Source organism: Anser brachyrhynchus (assembly GCF_964034855.1).
Source record: "Anser brachyrhynchus genome assembly, chromosome: 8".
NCBI lineage: Eukaryota > Metazoa > Chordata > Aves > Anseriformes > Anatidae > Anser > Anser brachyrhynchus.
The window spans coordinates 16,991,371-17,007,888 of record NC_137702.1 but is presented as its reverse complement, the minus strand read 5'-3'; the positions used below and the strand labels follow the sequence as shown (position 1 = coordinate 17,007,888).

The 16,518-nt window shown below is 48.5% G+C and overlaps 1 protein-coding gene across 2 annotated transcripts in view; it reads right to left on the bottom strand.

Moving 5' to 3' along the window:
* The window catches only part of LOC308199002 (uncharacterized protein C1orf21), a 106,364-nt gene that overhangs the window by 88,889 nt on the left and 957 nt on the right, over positions 1-16,518 (bottom strand). The gene's annotated exons all lie outside the window — the stretch shown is intronic.

Here is a 16,518-nt window from a genome sequence, read left to right as displayed (position 1 = left end):
ATGACCTAATCCTTTTCTAAAGCATAACTTCCACTGGCATCTGGGGAAGGGACTGGCTTTGGAGCTTTTCTTTATGTCCACAACTGGACAAGCAGAAGCTGGACAAGCTCTGTTCTGGTCTCCGGGCCAGGAAAAGCACACCCGGAGACAGAAAGGAAAGCACCGAATCTGCCTCCAACTGCTCAGGCAATCTGCTCCACTGCTGATGGCGGGGACATGGCACAAATTACTCCTTGCACTTTCTGCAAGAAGTAGGATACACTTATTTATATTCAAGTAATGTAAATCCTCCATGAGGCAATCCTAATCTTCTGCATTTTCACCGGCAGCTCTTTTATTAAGGAAAGATCCTTGTAATCAGTTGGTTACCATTAAATCACGTTGATCTTCAGGTAAATATAACTTTCTCCTGCTAAAAGCAGAGCCTTTTTGCAAACCCAGAGGATACGCTGCTCCTAATAAATAATTTCAAAGCTTCCCAAATGTTTACTGTAATTCCTGACAGTTCATTTCCTTTTCGTAGAAAACTATCCTTAGTTAGGACATACTTTCTTTGATACATGACAAACTGTAGTCAAATACAACACTTCACCCCATTTCTTCCATCCTGCTTCTAAAACAAGCCCTGCCTGTATCACCGTGCAGACCTCCAGGAAATCTTCCGCACGGGACCAGGCCAACACTGAAAGGCAGAACGGGTACAGACTGAGCGGTTTGCTTTCGAAGTCTTTTGCTCAAACACCGCTGCCCTCGGGAGCACACTGCCCGTTGCTCCATCGCAAGCTCTGAACTTTGAGGACTTTGAGATGCGAGCGTCCGTGCCTCAGGATCGCTCTCTCCTGGCTTGGAACAAGCCTGTAAAACTGCTGCACTGTCCATGCCCGATCGCTGGTACTCACCGAGCCTGGAACAGGATCTGGGACAGGATTTCTAGGAAACTTCCCTTTACAAAGGAATTGGTGCACAGCTTCTCCTCACACTGACATCCAACACAAACAACCTTTCTGAAAAGTTTGGGAATTCCGTGCCCTAGGCTTTTGTTTGTTTCTCCCCTATTTGAGATGTGAAACCAGAAACAGCAAAAAAAAAAAAAAAAAAGGCAACAAGAAGGAAAAAAACCCTGCATCTTGCAAGACTCCCTCCTGCCCCCAAAACTCATTAACGGTGGTGCCGCTGAGCTGACCCAACCAATCCCAGATGAAGAGCCGACGGACACCACTCCTCCACGGCATCACGCTCTTCCTGAGGAGAGAAACGTCAGTGCCGTACGGAAGTGCCAAAAGCGCATCTGTGCTGGCCGCCATGAGCAGGATAGGGGCAGACGTGTGAGGGTGACGGATGCAGCCAGCCCCACCAGACCCTCGGGGCAGGCCTGCAGCTCTGGCAGGGCAGAAAAGCCATAACGTGCTTTCCCGGCCTGCGGTACGTTTTGCCATATGATGCTCTACTGCTTTTCTAGCAATTCCATGGGGGAAGAACATTAGGGAAGAAATCAATTTGCAAAATATCTGGGGAATGAAAAACAGGAAAAAACAAGGCTGAAGGCAAAAGCAGCAGCTCTTGCATGTAGAAGTAAAACATACAGGATCCAAGTCCACTCAGTTCTTAAGAAACCTCCATCCCAATCATCACTTTCTTCTGCATGCAGGCAACGCATTACCAAATCCTTTAGCTACTGTAGTCCACATACACTGCCTAAGTGTTCACTAACATGCCAGCACCAGCATCCATTCAAGACAACAGGAATTCTTTCCACTACACAGCCTTAAAAAACTGTAGAAAGAAGTCAGAGGAAAAAAAAAAAGAGAACTCCCTTTTCCTAAGTTTTTGCAGTCAGTTCATCCCCGGTTTATTTTTTACAACAAGCAACGCTGCCACCAGAAAGCTGTTTCCTTCTGCCATCCCTAGCTCAGCACTTCCATTATCCCACACTTTATCATCCCCATTTCCTGTTTTTGTGCTCGCTGCTGCCTTCAGAGGAGTGGAGGAAGGAGAAGGATTCAGACAGAGCGCTGGGCTTTCTGAACAGCCGCGTCAGGAAGCAGAGTAACACACACGCTGACTGCTGACCTTTAATTTGCAGGTCAGATAGCCAAAGACGTGATGCACAGAAAGGAAAAAGTGATGTCCTAACAACCACAGCTTCAAAACCAATCCTGTCCACAGGCGGAAAAACTCGTGGCTGAATGAGAACAGAAAAAGAAAGCCATACGTACTGTTTCTTCCTCTGCTCTGTCCCCCACACTCTTAAAAATATAGGATACGCTGCACAAAAGTGAACGAGATTTGACTGTAAACACCTTTTGCCAGCACAACTCTCAAAATTGCCGAAAGGCTTAAGGTGCTCAGTTGCTTTAAGTAATAATTGAAGAGGACGCTGGATTCCGTAGGTGGCTCCAAGACCTTTGCCAGATTTCTTTTCCCACATATACATGCAAAGAGGGAAACGGATGGATCATTCTGGAGATGAGTCACTACCGAAACAACCGAATAAACTCTCATCAAATGCTGTGGGGTTTGTGTTTAACATTCTGCAGCTCCTTTTTTGGAGCATTTGGCAAGGCTTTGGCAAACACTCCTCCCGCAGAAATCAAGCAGTGAGTTTATTTGTCAGTGAAATAAATCTAGAAGCGCTTAAATATTCATTTCAGCCCCCACTTATCTGTTCATTCTGCCTCCAGTTTGCTCCCCCCCGAAGCTGGCAAAGGAGAAATGAAAGTGGATAGCCACCAGGAGCTGTGCAGCTGCTGACACTGAAAACACAACTCAAACAGGTTTCCAAAAACCCAGCCCACATGAGATGCTCAGGCAGATCCACTGCTGTAGCTACTTCACACTTCTTAAGATCACCCAAAGTGCTGCATAACTATACACAATGCTTGAATGTTTAGATTGGCTTTCACTTCTGAAGCCCTCAGCAGCAACATCTTTTCACTAAAGGCCAATTAACAAATTTAAAGGGGGGAAGAGTGAGTTAAGGGAAAGGGAGTCTTCAGTACACATGGCGAAGCAAGAGGAGCCAACAGAGAAACAAACGCACCGCTTGGTGTGCGCTGCTTCCACGGCCTGGGTGTGTGCTGCTGCCATGCTCTATTTGCACTTTCCTGACCTGTTTCTCCAGAAATCTTTACTTGCTTGTACGCGGCTCCTTAAGGACATATACCGCAGTAACCGCTGTGATCCACTCCAACTGCACGTACGTTGCTAGTTATCGCATGAGGTGCAAAAGGCACCAACCCTGGAATCCCAGGTCGCGGCTCCGCCTGCCACCACCATGAACCTCCGGGAAGTCTGGGGACGCTGGCTATTTGTTTGGGAGCGGGCCTCTTCTGCAGTCTGCCCTTCCGCGTTGTCATGCCTCCTGCTGGTTACTTAAAAGCTACAATAAACAAAGTTACGGGTGTTGTAAATATACTGCCAGTTACCACATACACCTCATGTAGGGACACATGCCTTTCTGCAGCGTTACTTTTCAGAAGTGCATGCATTTCTGTTATCACTGCTCTCACATCTGCACAGAGTATGGAATTTCTTTTGCGTCAGCGGATACCATGACTAAGTAGAGTAAGAGAGAAATTGGTATTGCAGCAATCAATGCTTTGTGCAAGTCTTCTTACCCGCTGGATTTTGCACAGTCCCGTGGCACCGGGTGAGCAGCAAGATGGCTGGAAGCCGCAGATGGGAGCCTGCAGCCACCAGCCTGCATCTACTAAGTGGTGCACAACAGATGGCCCTCCACTGCTGCCTTTTATACCCAGTCAAATACCATGTTGTATTACTACCAAACGACATGGGATAGTTTCTGAGATGCAAAAAATATATATGCGTCTACCCACAGACACACACACACAGAAAATGAGTGTTATCAATTCGCTTAAACACAATTCTTGTCAGAAGAACCTTTATTATAGGTATTTTCTTAAATGTTTGCATTCGTCTTTTGTTCAGTATTTTTGCTCGTATCCACACTGAATTAATAAAAAGACATTGTACTTAGCTTACAAAGCATTAACTCACTAAAAAAAAAAAAAAGCTGATGTGAACTTGCTTGAAAAACAAAAACAGAGAAGAAACAGCACAGCCCTAATGCTGCATGAGGCTCACACTAGTTCAACCACGCACCCAACACAAAGGCATAACCCCAAATCTCCAAATCCTACGTTCATTTTTGTCATATAAACTGAAATAAAACCTCAGCCAGGCCTAGTAGCAATTACAGCTTATGAGGAGACACTGAAAGATGGAACCAGTAACAGCTTGCGGTGCCCCCACTCACCTCCAGAACAGAGGCATTTCAGCTGGCTGGGCATTACAAACCCTGGGTGCTTAAAGTGCTGCTGGCTCATCACTTCTGTCCCTGCATGCTGTCCTCAGCTAAGGAAAGAGAACCGAAGAATACAGTGCAAGTTTATGGTGAAAGTTTAAACGTGGGGGGAAAAAAGACACAACAACTGTATCCTGATTTCATAAGGTGGGCAGGCAGAAAACTTGGGGAGAAGTGCTTTATGAAGACTTCTGGGGGGGGGAAAAAGTGCAATCTTAAACAAAAATGACCAACTCCACAGGTTCATTTTTCTGCTGGCTTAAGAGAATCTAAAAATAAGTTTGTTACCAAAATAAACCATTGAGAGTATAAACACGAGAAAGAGTTTTTACACTAGCATGCATTCATATGCCACAGTCCCTGAACAACAACATGCAGGGAGCGAGAGCAGTCTCACAGTGCTCAAAATTCACTATTTAAATTGGACATTCAACTCCTTATCGGATGATAATCCATCATCCCTTTGGAGAATGAAGACATGCAAGCACTTCTTTTAGCACCCATCTGAGAGGCAGACTAGAAAACCCTGTAAAAAATGAAAGACAGATGACACCCCCTCCACACCCCGCAACACAACTGAGCGGTTTCTTCTGGTTACGGACAGGGGAAATACCTTGCAATTTCTCTGAGCTTTTACTCCTCAACCACCGTGTGCTCTGTACAGGTGGTTTGCATTTTTATATTATCTCACATACATGAAACCAAAGGACAAGCGGAACTGCACAGGCAAAAGAAGGCTTCGCCTTTCCAGCCCTCTGGTCTTAACTGTGCCACATAAATAAGCCTTTTTTAAAAAATAAAAAAATAAAAAAGTTAACAGCAACCTTTCACTACGATCCTGAGCTTTCCAGAATCATTGTTCTCCTATAAGCTCAGCTGGGGACGTATGGAAACAGATACGCAGCAGGAGGTGACCGCCCAAGACCAAGCTTCAGGACGCGACACCGCTGCCCTTGGCTGCAGCCCACCGCCCGGGAACGGCCTCTATCCTCGTCATTTGGGCAGGCTCGTTTCTTGCATTGCCACTTTGACAAGAAGAAGTACCATGAAGGCCAGCACCCTGCCATCACAGCCTACCAAAAACTCTTCTGGTTCTGAGCCTCTCACTCAGAAAACGTTTATCCATACTACACACTGTATAAAGAACAGCAAAGGAAGCCTTTTATCATTTCTACCTGCTTGGGTACCACACACCTTGAGATAGTAACGCAAACCATGTGTGGGCTGTAACACAATTTCCTTCCAACAGCAAGTGCATCCTGGTTTTATTTAGTCAGCATCTTATCTTCTCCTTTTCACGTTTCCAGCCTCGTGCCATCAGCTGTTTAGCTCTTCGCATTTCATCTCCAGATGTCCACCTTGTCACCTCCTTCTTTAATGCATTTATGCACAGTTGTAGAGTTCCCCCTCTCCACACCATTTCTCTGCTCATTGATACCGACTCCTGACGACGACAACCCAGAAACAGGCCCAGGCTCTGCTCCTACCCCAGAAACGAAGAGAAACCAACCTTTCAGATGTCCTTTCATATGCCTGCATATATGGCTTTCATAGTAGTAGCCACAAAAAAACACCAAAAATCCTTCTTCTAAAGCACTTAACAGTATTAAAAACCATTGTATCTCTAAATGCTCGGAAACTAAATCCCATACTTACTAAGCTCAGCAGTAAAATTCTCCGTGACTTCAGCAGTACCGGGTTTTGGCTCCAGGGTACCGAATACAAGCAAACAAAGGGCCTAAACCTAATCTGCATTGATATTTACATAATTCTGCTATATGTAAACAAATCAATATAGCCACAATATTTGATTGTACTCCTGTCTTCCATGACCGATGAGTCAGATTTGCTCGGTTACAGTTAGCAGCAGCATTAACCCTCCACCAGGTAGCACTGCCTTTGCCCTGCAGAGAGCAGCTCCAGGAGCCCCCAGGAAACAGCAGCAGCCACCCCAGCCCCGGGACAGCGTCGGGAGCATCAGTGTTGGCCATGGCGGGAAGAGGAAATGCTCTTCTTCACAACTGAACTTAGAAATAGTATTTGGAAAGCAAATCTGTTAGGAGAACTGAATTAAGACACTGAGGTTCAAGCTCATCAAGGGATCTAGAAATATAATCCACATTTCACTCCATTTAATAAAAGAAATGTTTCCGCACTAAGCAGAGGGACCTGTTTTTATTCTTCTGACATCCTCAAGGCACAAAACAGACCACAGTCCTACTATGCTTGGCACCACACAGGCACCCAGAGGGCCCCGAGCACAGCAGCTCCAGCTGAGTTCCCCAGCTCCCCCCCGGAGCACCGCTTGCTACCACGCCACCCTTCCAGCTGTGTCCGTAAGCGTGTGCGTTTCTGCCTCCTTACTGCATACTTTTAAGCTGATTTTCTGGTGCGTGCTTGTTCTCCTTTATATTTCTTCCCAACATTCTCTAAACCTTTCCTTGCGGGCGCTCATTTCGTCCAAGCCTTTCTGGAACAGATCTATAACCCAGTAGCAAATGGGATAAAACCCAGGGGAACTGTTTAAGGCAGCTGCACGCAGCACCAGGGGGGTGACATTGCCAGGTAAGTACAGCAAAAACAGCACTCTAATTTTAACCAGTATTAAACTTTGTCCCAGCTTATCTCCAGTGACCAGCCAAACCTACCAGACGTGCTGGCTGATCACTGGGAGGCAACGAGTAGACAGAGGCGGGTAATCCAGCCCGCAACCCCTAGCGCCAGGAGGCACACGCTACCTCACGGGCGAAAGTAACCCCTGCCTCCTGTTTTACATCTCCTCAGCATTCAAATTGAGTTACAAAACCAGTCGGGCAGTCTGATGCTACAGGAGGGTGCTGGTGTCTCCTTGGATCCGGGGCCAGGCTGGCGTTCCCACGGGCAGCGTGCCCCAGCTCCCTCGGCGTTCTCCGATACCCACGCAGCTCTGGCGGTCCTGGCACAAAGCAGCAGACCATGAAGCTCACAGGTGACTTTTTCATACCCAGGCACCCTCAGCATTGTCAGAGCAACAAAACCTGGTCCCATTTCAAGCAAGTTCATGAGCCATCACCGGGACTGGAAGAAGGAACAGAGAAAGAACGAGAAGATTACAGCGAGGGAAGAGAAGAACAGGGCGTTGGATGCCTGGGAAAGCACAGAGGTCACCGATCTGCTCGTTCCTGTTGACTGCCGGCTTCTCTGACACTGCGATTCACCCGGTAGGAGCCATCAAAGGAGAAACAAAGAGTCTTCAGGGCCACCTCCTTCCTTACTTGTGGCTTTTATTCCTCAGGATATTCAGAGTCACAACCAAGATCAAAAGCAGGGCTCATCTCACACGCTCAGAAAACCCGTTGCAGATTTGGTCTTGGATAGCTTCCTTGGCATGGCTAATTCGCCCGTGACCTTCAGCCCTAGCCCTGCCATACAAAAACCGTACCGCCTCCTTGTGAAAGGTCATGTCTCGGAAAGTGGGCAACACTGACCACGACTGGCACCACTCTAACATGCCTTTCCCAAGCACGCGCCAAAAGCAAAAAAGCCCAACAAGAGATTTGTTTCTTCTGCATTTTGTTTCAGGCAAAAAAATAGAGGAACACAACAGTTATTCCACTATTTGCCTTCCTCTAGAAAGAAAAGGGCTGCAATGGCAAGAAATAGCAAGCGGGTTCTTTATGTGCTTTCCCCAGGGTGGAGGAGAGGATGAGATGTGCCCGTTATGATGGTGTTCTCCATCACAACCCTTACCCTTGATATGCACAAGATCGCTCCTATACCTGACACCAAGAGCTTTATTTCACAGCCAGGCAGTACTGTACCTGTCGTTGGAGGGGGAAGGCCGGAGGGGAAAGACAGCAATACAACTATTTGCCTTACTCCAGTTAATCATCTGATAACATCAGGAGCTAAGAAATTCCTCCTCCTTTAGGTTGGCTACTGCAAGCCAACCTAAAACCCCAGAAAACGTGAGCCCTCAAACTGCAGCACCTAGTGAACGTCCTCAGCAAGCTCCGCCTTCTGCTTTGCGTCTCCTCCGGTGCCCTGCTGCTGCCCAACCTGTTCTGCCTACAAAGGAAGGGCCTGGTTGGGTTTGGACGCGTTTCCCGCCCACCAGCAAGAGCTCTCTGTGATGATCTGACCTGACCGCGTTTGCTCTTGCTTCAACCTCGGCACCCTCGGCGCGGGAGGGAAGGGAGCTGGGAAGGAGGCGGCGGGCAGAGACCGGGCGCGCAGCCTTACCCACCGCTTCGGGAGCTGACTCAGCAGCGGGCGGGTGGCTGCTGACTGCTGACACAGACCTGCAATAAATCGCTACCTTTCTGGAGCAACAAGGAAGTTGCAGCGGTGACTGAGTCATCCCCCGTCCTGACGCCGTTCCAGGAGCGGAGCCACGGCCGTCCCCCTGCTCTGGGCTGCACCTCTGGCCCGAAAATAGCTTTCAAGCCAATCCCGCAGTCATCACTCCAAGCTGAAACGCTTTATTTACACTCAGCAAGAATTACTGTATGGTTTTGACACTGCTGAGAGTCAACCGGTGCTTAAATCATTTGGTTAACAAAGGAGGCCATTTAACTACAAGAGTTACGCTAAGCACGCAATGTTTTCTGACCCACATAGAAGCTAATAATTTCCATTTTATGGAGCCACTTTGCATAGCCAACCAATCTTAATGGCCAAAACAGGCTGTACGAAAATTAATAATTGAAAAGCAGTCGTCAGCACTGCTGTGCCACAGGTGACTCGCAAACCTCGTTAAACGGCAGTATTAAGCTTCTAACAACTTTCTGGGAAGCTGCTCACCTCAAGAGGTTCTTTTAAGGCACTGGCTCACAGCAGGACAAGCAAGGCAAGAAGCACAGGCGAACACCATCACCAGGACGTCGGCCTGACCCCTGGGCTTCAGCCGAAGAAGGGACTGCGGTGCCACAGACGCCGCCGAGCAGGACACGCTGTGCAGCCCTCCCTCCAGCCAGCCGCTCGAGCTGGTTTCTGCCACAGGCTTCTCCCTAAGGCCAAACCCAGCCCGCCCCAGTCCCCACACACCTGCTAGGAAGCTCTGACTGGTTTGCACTCTATTCATTCTCCTTTAAGCTCTTTCCCTGAAAGCGCCCAAGCATCTCTTGTGGAAGAAAAAAGGCTCGGAGACTAGCACAGAAACGAAAAGGCAAACAAAAACTGCATCACGAAGCCTAGGATTTTAAAATCTTAGAGAAATTACATCCTCCAAATCCCATCGCAACTCAGTGAAGCATCAAGCTCATAATTTTCCATTATGCTTGTAAAGATCCCCAAATAAATGCACAGTGAAACATTGCTTGACAAGGCCGAGCATTTGTTGTTCTCCTAAATGCTGTTACTAAGTCTGAGGCCTCTTGTTCCTTTTTTTCTTTTTCTTTTTCTCTTTAGGAAATACTCTCACTCTTGCCAAAACATCAGAGATGCAGAACGCTAGTCATAGGAAAATCCACCTCAGCGTCAGCTCCTGTCGTTGGGGGAGAACAACAAACAAACCCTCTACTCTCAGCTGGCAATCATCACGATCTGTCCATTCGGGTTGCGCCACTCCTCACCGGTCTGTCAGGCTGATGGAGTCTGTCTGTTCGTGCTGGGGACGCCAGTCGCTGCTGACGTCCTTGCTCAGGGCTGTGCCGTGGTCCCCGGTACACAATCTGCTCCAGAACACGCAGACAGGCTGTTGCCATTTCAAAAGCCTTCCTGGCAGATTTCTGCCGACTGAAACAGCAAGATTTGGGGCAGCCAGGGGCTAATTTATCTCTATATGAACGCCTGCAGGTGTAATTCTCACAGCTCTTCCAAACAAATGATTTTCACTGTGAGGGCAAAGGAAGACTGCCTCCTAAACCCAGTTTGTTTGGATTTTAATTAGTATCCACCACTGCAGCGTATGAGACAAAAGAAATAAATGCTCCCTCTCCCACAAGCATCAGGGAAGTTTCAACCTCAAAGATACACGTATGACATGACCAAAGCAGAAAGGATACGACTTTTTTTTTTTTTTTTAAACAGAGAAAACCCGACAGAAATTATTTCAGAAGCTTGTTCATTGGGAGGTTTTGATTTTCGTTTGGCTAGTGCAGGCCAGCCACTTCTAAATGATAGGGCCCCATACCTGACAACTAGGGAGTAATTAAAAACATGTATCATAAGGAAAAGCTATCTTCATAAGAACCCCGAGTGGAAAAAATAACAGAGACAACGTTAGAAAACCCCGGCTGCTTTCTCTTTCACCCCCAAAATACTCGTACCAGTTGCTGCTCTGTGCATTTATGCAGTGGGTGGAGGGGAGAGCAGCCATATCTGCTCCCCCGGCTTTGGCCTGGCTCATTCAGCAGCTTCGGTTCTGCCACTTCAGATTCGCGCAAAAATAAAAGCTCAGGAGAGAAAGCTGAGCCCCCGGGCATCCACCAGACCACAGCTGCCACGTGCGTACGTAAGGAGCGCGACTGCCCTGGAAGGCAAAGAACAGCACCCGGTCCTTCGGTCCTTCAGCATCACAACCACACCTTCAAGCACCGCTCGCGCCGGCTCCAGAGGGCACCCGGCTGCCGCGGGCGGCTTCCCGGGGCGGCAGTGCTGCGCACCTCCAGCCCCGCAGAGAGACCCTCGCCACGCTTACTGCGCCTCCGCTGCCTTCACGCGACAGCGTGGCTGAGAGGAGGAGGCCCATGGGCAGAATGAAGCAGCAGGGCCCAAGCTGGGTATTGCCAGAAGAGAGAAACATCTTAGTCAGCCCTCAAAGCGAAAGATGAAATGGGCTTACAGCCCACTGCCAGCCCTACAAAGGCAGCCTTGGCTTTGTTTTACCAAGCGATTCTTTCCTCTGACTGCTTCTAGCAAAGACGTGCAAATACCCGATACTTAGAACTTTATTTAACCGTTCACAGAAATGTAGTGGGAATTCTCCCCATAGGCAAACTTCAACCCCTTTTCCCCAGGATCAGGGCATCAACACCAGCATGCCATCTAGAAACCTGCCGGGTTCACGGAAAGTGCTGCGCCACCATAAGAAAGGCAAGAATAATAATGTGCTCCTGACCCTGCCTTCCTGCTAAAACAATCTGCCCGCCCAATATCCTAAACTGCACAGGCTCCACAAATCTAATTAGCCACAAGTCGAAAACGTACAGGTCTATTTGTCAAATATGCACAATTACATTAAAGTTGTCATGCTTTTATTAATAAAAACTTGGAAAGAGATGAGATGAGATACAAATACAAAGGAGAAAAGTTTAAAAGGTAAGTGCCTCCCCTTCACCAAATAGAAAGCTGTCTTTGTGTGGACAGTGCAGATATTGGGCAACTTGGATACATTTTTCCTTGTTTATTATAAAAGCAGACGATCACCAAGGTCCTTTTATGTTCTGACGTATGCCTGGGCTCCAGCTAAATATCATTTCACGGAGTCCAAGGGGTGAGGCGATGGTATTTATAGATACGCTCAGGGCTAGAATTTTGGTCAGCAACAACATAGCTATGGCCCGAACCGCCCAACACACCCTTCTGGGAAAATGCCCACCTGTATATATAGATCCTGCCACGCTCCTCCTATTAAATACGCATTGCAAGCAAACTTGCTTTTTACCCACCGGTTTTGGAAAAAGATCATGTCTACAGCTTCCCGTTAAAGATACGCAGATAGAAGAAAAACAGAGGCCACTTGCTAGTAAGAGGAAAGACCCTTCCGTGATCCTGAGGCTCCTTCAGGCATGCTCAGTGGTTTAGGTTTTTCAGTACCAGCAGCACTTGAGCTCCCCTCCCAAACGCGGGGCCCGTCATCCTAAGCACAACCCACCCGTCAGGAGGAGCCTCTGCAAACAACTCACAGCTCACGTACCTAAAGCAGACAGTGCTCCACAGAAGAGGCAGGCAGAACAAATGCTTTTCCCTGGTTTAGATAATGCATTAAGAGCTCAACGAGCTTAGAAGAGCCCTGTCCAGGGGCTGCCCAATATTCCAGTGAAGTCACTTGGCACTGGCATCTCTTCTCTTCACTCCACAGCTACCTCCCTCAGAGGCACGCTACAGCAGACACCCATGCAGGAGATGCTGTTGGATTAATACTCTGTTGTGGAGATCTTCCCCATATGCACGCCCAGTTGTTTTGTATAGCATCGCTATGTAAGTGTCTCTATTTTTAAAACAAACAGAAAGTGTTTGCCAGGTCACTCTCTACTCTTATCCCATCCGTAAACCGGTAAACTGAAATTCCACCCACTTTAATCCTAAATTCACCGGCTCGAGGGTGCAATAGCAGTATAAAGTGACAAGACAAACACTTTCTGTTTGCTTTAAAAAGTGAAAGTCTGACCCACTTTAAACAACAGGATCTCAGAAACTGCCAGAATAATAAAGAACAAATGAACGGACCGCTGGAGGGCCTCTTTTAATAAACCAAACCTAACTGCCATTACCACTATAACCCACACAGACGCCTGGACCACCAGTACAAAAGCAATTACCGTAGGTTGATTCACAGTCCAAAGACCCCACTTGCCCGCTACACAAAGAAATTGTGGATTTAAAAGGCAACTTCTCAACACCCACCCATTCACTAAGTGGTCTGGGATGGTGTGGTGAAAGCTAACCAGAAGACCAACGTAGGGAGCCAGTCCTTGGTTTTGCTGTGTGATGCCACGCTTCTTGGAAGCTGTATTTCTTAACTTCAAGCTGTTTCATACTATTTTTCAATGCTGTTTCCCGCATCCTTCCACATCCCCTAAACTGCTGCACCAAATACCTTGCAAAGATTTACTTTGGCAGGAACTTCAAACAACATTGCTGAAGTCACTGCTTGGCATACAGCAACTCTTTTGTAGTCTGCATGGTTCGTGAACTGAGACTTACTGACATCTATGTACAGGATGTATAGCTGCAGAAATCTCATTACTTCTTGGGTTTTAACATATTTTTTTGCATACAGTCACCTAAATGTGACAGCTGCAATGGTACATAACTAGGAAAGGTGACTGAAAGTGTTGCTGGGAACATACCTTACTGCAAACACGTGGCAGTTATCTTCACATACATTCTAAGGCTTGTCAACATCTCCAAACATAGTATTTTCCATGTAAAAATCTAAAAAGGAAGATATTCTCCCAAACCTCAGATAAAATCACAAGACGGGTGCTTCAAATGGCTGGCCGTAAAACAAACAAACAAAAAGATTTTAAATACTTTTCAGAGTGCACAGCTGCACTGGAAGTTCACCAGCACAGGACACCGTGAATACTAACGCTGTGAACACTAACAGGTTTTCAAAACGCAATCAACTGTTCCAGAGAAGCCCGTCCATCAGCAGCTCTTACACACAACTGGAACTGCCAGCCCAAAGTCCTCGCAGAGCAGGGACTGCTGGAAGACTGCACCAGGACAGCGACAACACTGCAGTTAGGCAGCGCCGTCAGAGGACAGACACTGAGCTAGACAGAGCTCTGGTCTCCCCGAGAGCAACTGATCTTGTTCAGCTCACGAAGCTGAAGAAGACACCGACCTGTCAATAAATTGGAGTTGAAGTAGACTAGTACCAGTAGAAGACATGGTCTTAAAGTTACTGACTGCTCATCACATTACACACCACCTCTTCTCTGAGCGTCCTACAATAATATGGCCTGAACGGTATTTCCAGTTGCCAAAAGTACCTTTTTAGACTCCAGTACACCCAAAATGTGCTTGCATACATTTAGTTGCAAATATGTAATATAGCACAAGGATAAGCCGGTAGCATAGTAATATGAATTTGCAAGTGCCTATGAAATCCCTTTGCAATTAAGATGCCTGCTTAAACAGAGGCAACAAGGAAATAAGTAACAACAATTAAAAACAAAAAAAAACTTTCCAGAATATTTTTTGAATGATTATACAAAATACAGTGCTGTTCTATCATCTTCTGCAGAAAGACGGAGGAGCAGCACCTTACCTTTCCCTGAACAAGAGGCAGATTGGAAGGGCTCAAGCTCCACGTCAATGCAAAGGCCTCCGGCCATCTGACTGACATGAGTCAGTTATTCCTTCTTGCCCCCAAACGCCCTACGCCACTGCACACCGTCATACCAGTGGGCATATTTCACACTACAGTATTTTTAGAGCGAGGTGCGCTTCCACGGCACCGCAGCCCACACGAGATGGCTGCACTACGAGCTGCGACCACAGATAGGGGTCCCCAGCTAGGCCCTGCACAGACAGACTCAGACAAGCGGTCCTTGCCGTAACACGGATAAACGCCTCCCTCCTCTCCAGCTTCTTCCCCCACATCGCACGCTTCCCTCTCCTGCCTCCCAGCTCTCAGACCCGCCGGCACGGTCTCACCTTTGCTGTGCCGGCGCTGCTGATGCCTGCGTCACACAGCCCATCCCACCCCAGCCGCGCCCCATCGCCTCCTCTCCGAGTGGATTCAGGGAGACGAGCCTTAAAATCTCTCCTGCCGCAACGCTGCTTCCACGACAACAAGGAGAAACAGCCAACTAATAATGGACTGGTTGAGGGGCTTGCCAGCTTCAGCAAAGACGTCTGGAACGACTTTTTTCTTACACAGCTTCCAGTTGAGCGTTGGTCATCTTGGACGCAACACCTGTGCCGCAACAAGCAGAGCCCACGCAGCACCCCAGGCAGCGTCGGGCTGGGCACAAAGACGTTTGCTCGTCACCTAAATGAAGCTGCAAGCAACTTTGCCCACGCACGCGGGCTGCGCCTAATGCACTGCAGAAGCTCCTGGAATACAGACAATCAATAGTAAGCACATTATAATACTGAGAAGTTTACCAAGACATATTTACTACGTCACTGTGTCCATCCCTTGCGTTTTGGTCAAATATATGCAATGCGCTAACTGCAGCACCTCTCTCGGCTACAGTCAACCTAACCTATGATGTTATAAATATCATTTGTTTACCCGAAGTTGAATGATCATTTCAACTTTGTTAATCTGATTGCGTAACAAACTACAGCAGCCTTAAGTAACTAGGCTGCAGTCTCCAGGACAGATTGGTCAAAATCACTCATTTCAGCACCCTGCTTTTTGAAAAAAACAAAAACCAAAGTGAAATAGATAATGCAGAAAGAAGAAAATCCAAGCACCTGGCTACTGCTTTCAGAGCTGGCTACAGTATGAGATGTATCGCAGCGTGCAGATGCGGCGTAATAACTTCACACCTGGTCCAAGCTGCTAGCACAAGCTAATGTGAAACGTTTGCAACCAGAAAACAATGTTGCGCAATTAAAGCACACCCTGTTATGTCTTATTCGCAGCTATCACATAGGCTATTAAGCAAACTATGCAGCGTGTATACAGCGGATTTCCAAAACAAGCGATCGCGTGTACACAAACAAAGGGCATCATTTTCATGGCGGGTCCCACAAAAGCCTCTCTGCCGCCTAGACGTGAGATCTCCAGTCAGCAGTGGCAAGCTGGCCCTGCCCTCCCCAGGCCTCGCACCCCTCCGGAAACACACACAGACACGGCACCTCCCGAGACAGAGTAACATTTCAAGGGTCTTTAGACGACGGGAAGATTTGTAGTTGCGTTGTATTACATTGCCACCAAGTCTTACACCAATCCTGCCGCCCCATTATACAACACTTGGGCTAACGTAAGGTTAAGGAGCGTCAGGCAGCGTCAATGTGCTCAGCTTGTACTGAAGGGCAAACACCTCCGGCCCCTATATGTGGCAGATGCTCAGAAACCTGCTGGTTAGCAAGTTCAGAAAGCAAAACCGAACCGCACGGATCACTCCCAGCAGGCTGGGGCCAGGATCCTTGCATCAGGATCCAAGCGAACGGGGCATGTGGACGGAAAAGGTCTGGCGAAAGGGAAAGCAAAGAGGGCAAGGAGCGCGTTCGGGCACCTCACCTCCCACCAGCCCCCGAGGAACGAAGAGGCAGCACGAACAAAACCCGCCCGAGGGTCGCGGCCGGCTCCCCGCAGGCCTCACCGCCAGGCTCCCCCACTCACCCCGCCGGGCGTCGGCCAGCGGGCGGCCCTGCCCTGCCCTGCCCCGCGGCCCCCGACGGCCCCGGCCGCCCCAGGAGCACTGGGGGCCGGCAGGGCAGCGCCGCGCCGGGCAGGGCAGGACCGGGGCGAGCAGGGGCGAGCGGGGGGCGAGCGGGGAGTCGCCTCCCTCGGGCTCAGCCGCACCGCCAGCCTGACACCTACCGGGCAGCGGCGGGCGTGCCGCCCGGCTTCGGCCGCCCGGCGC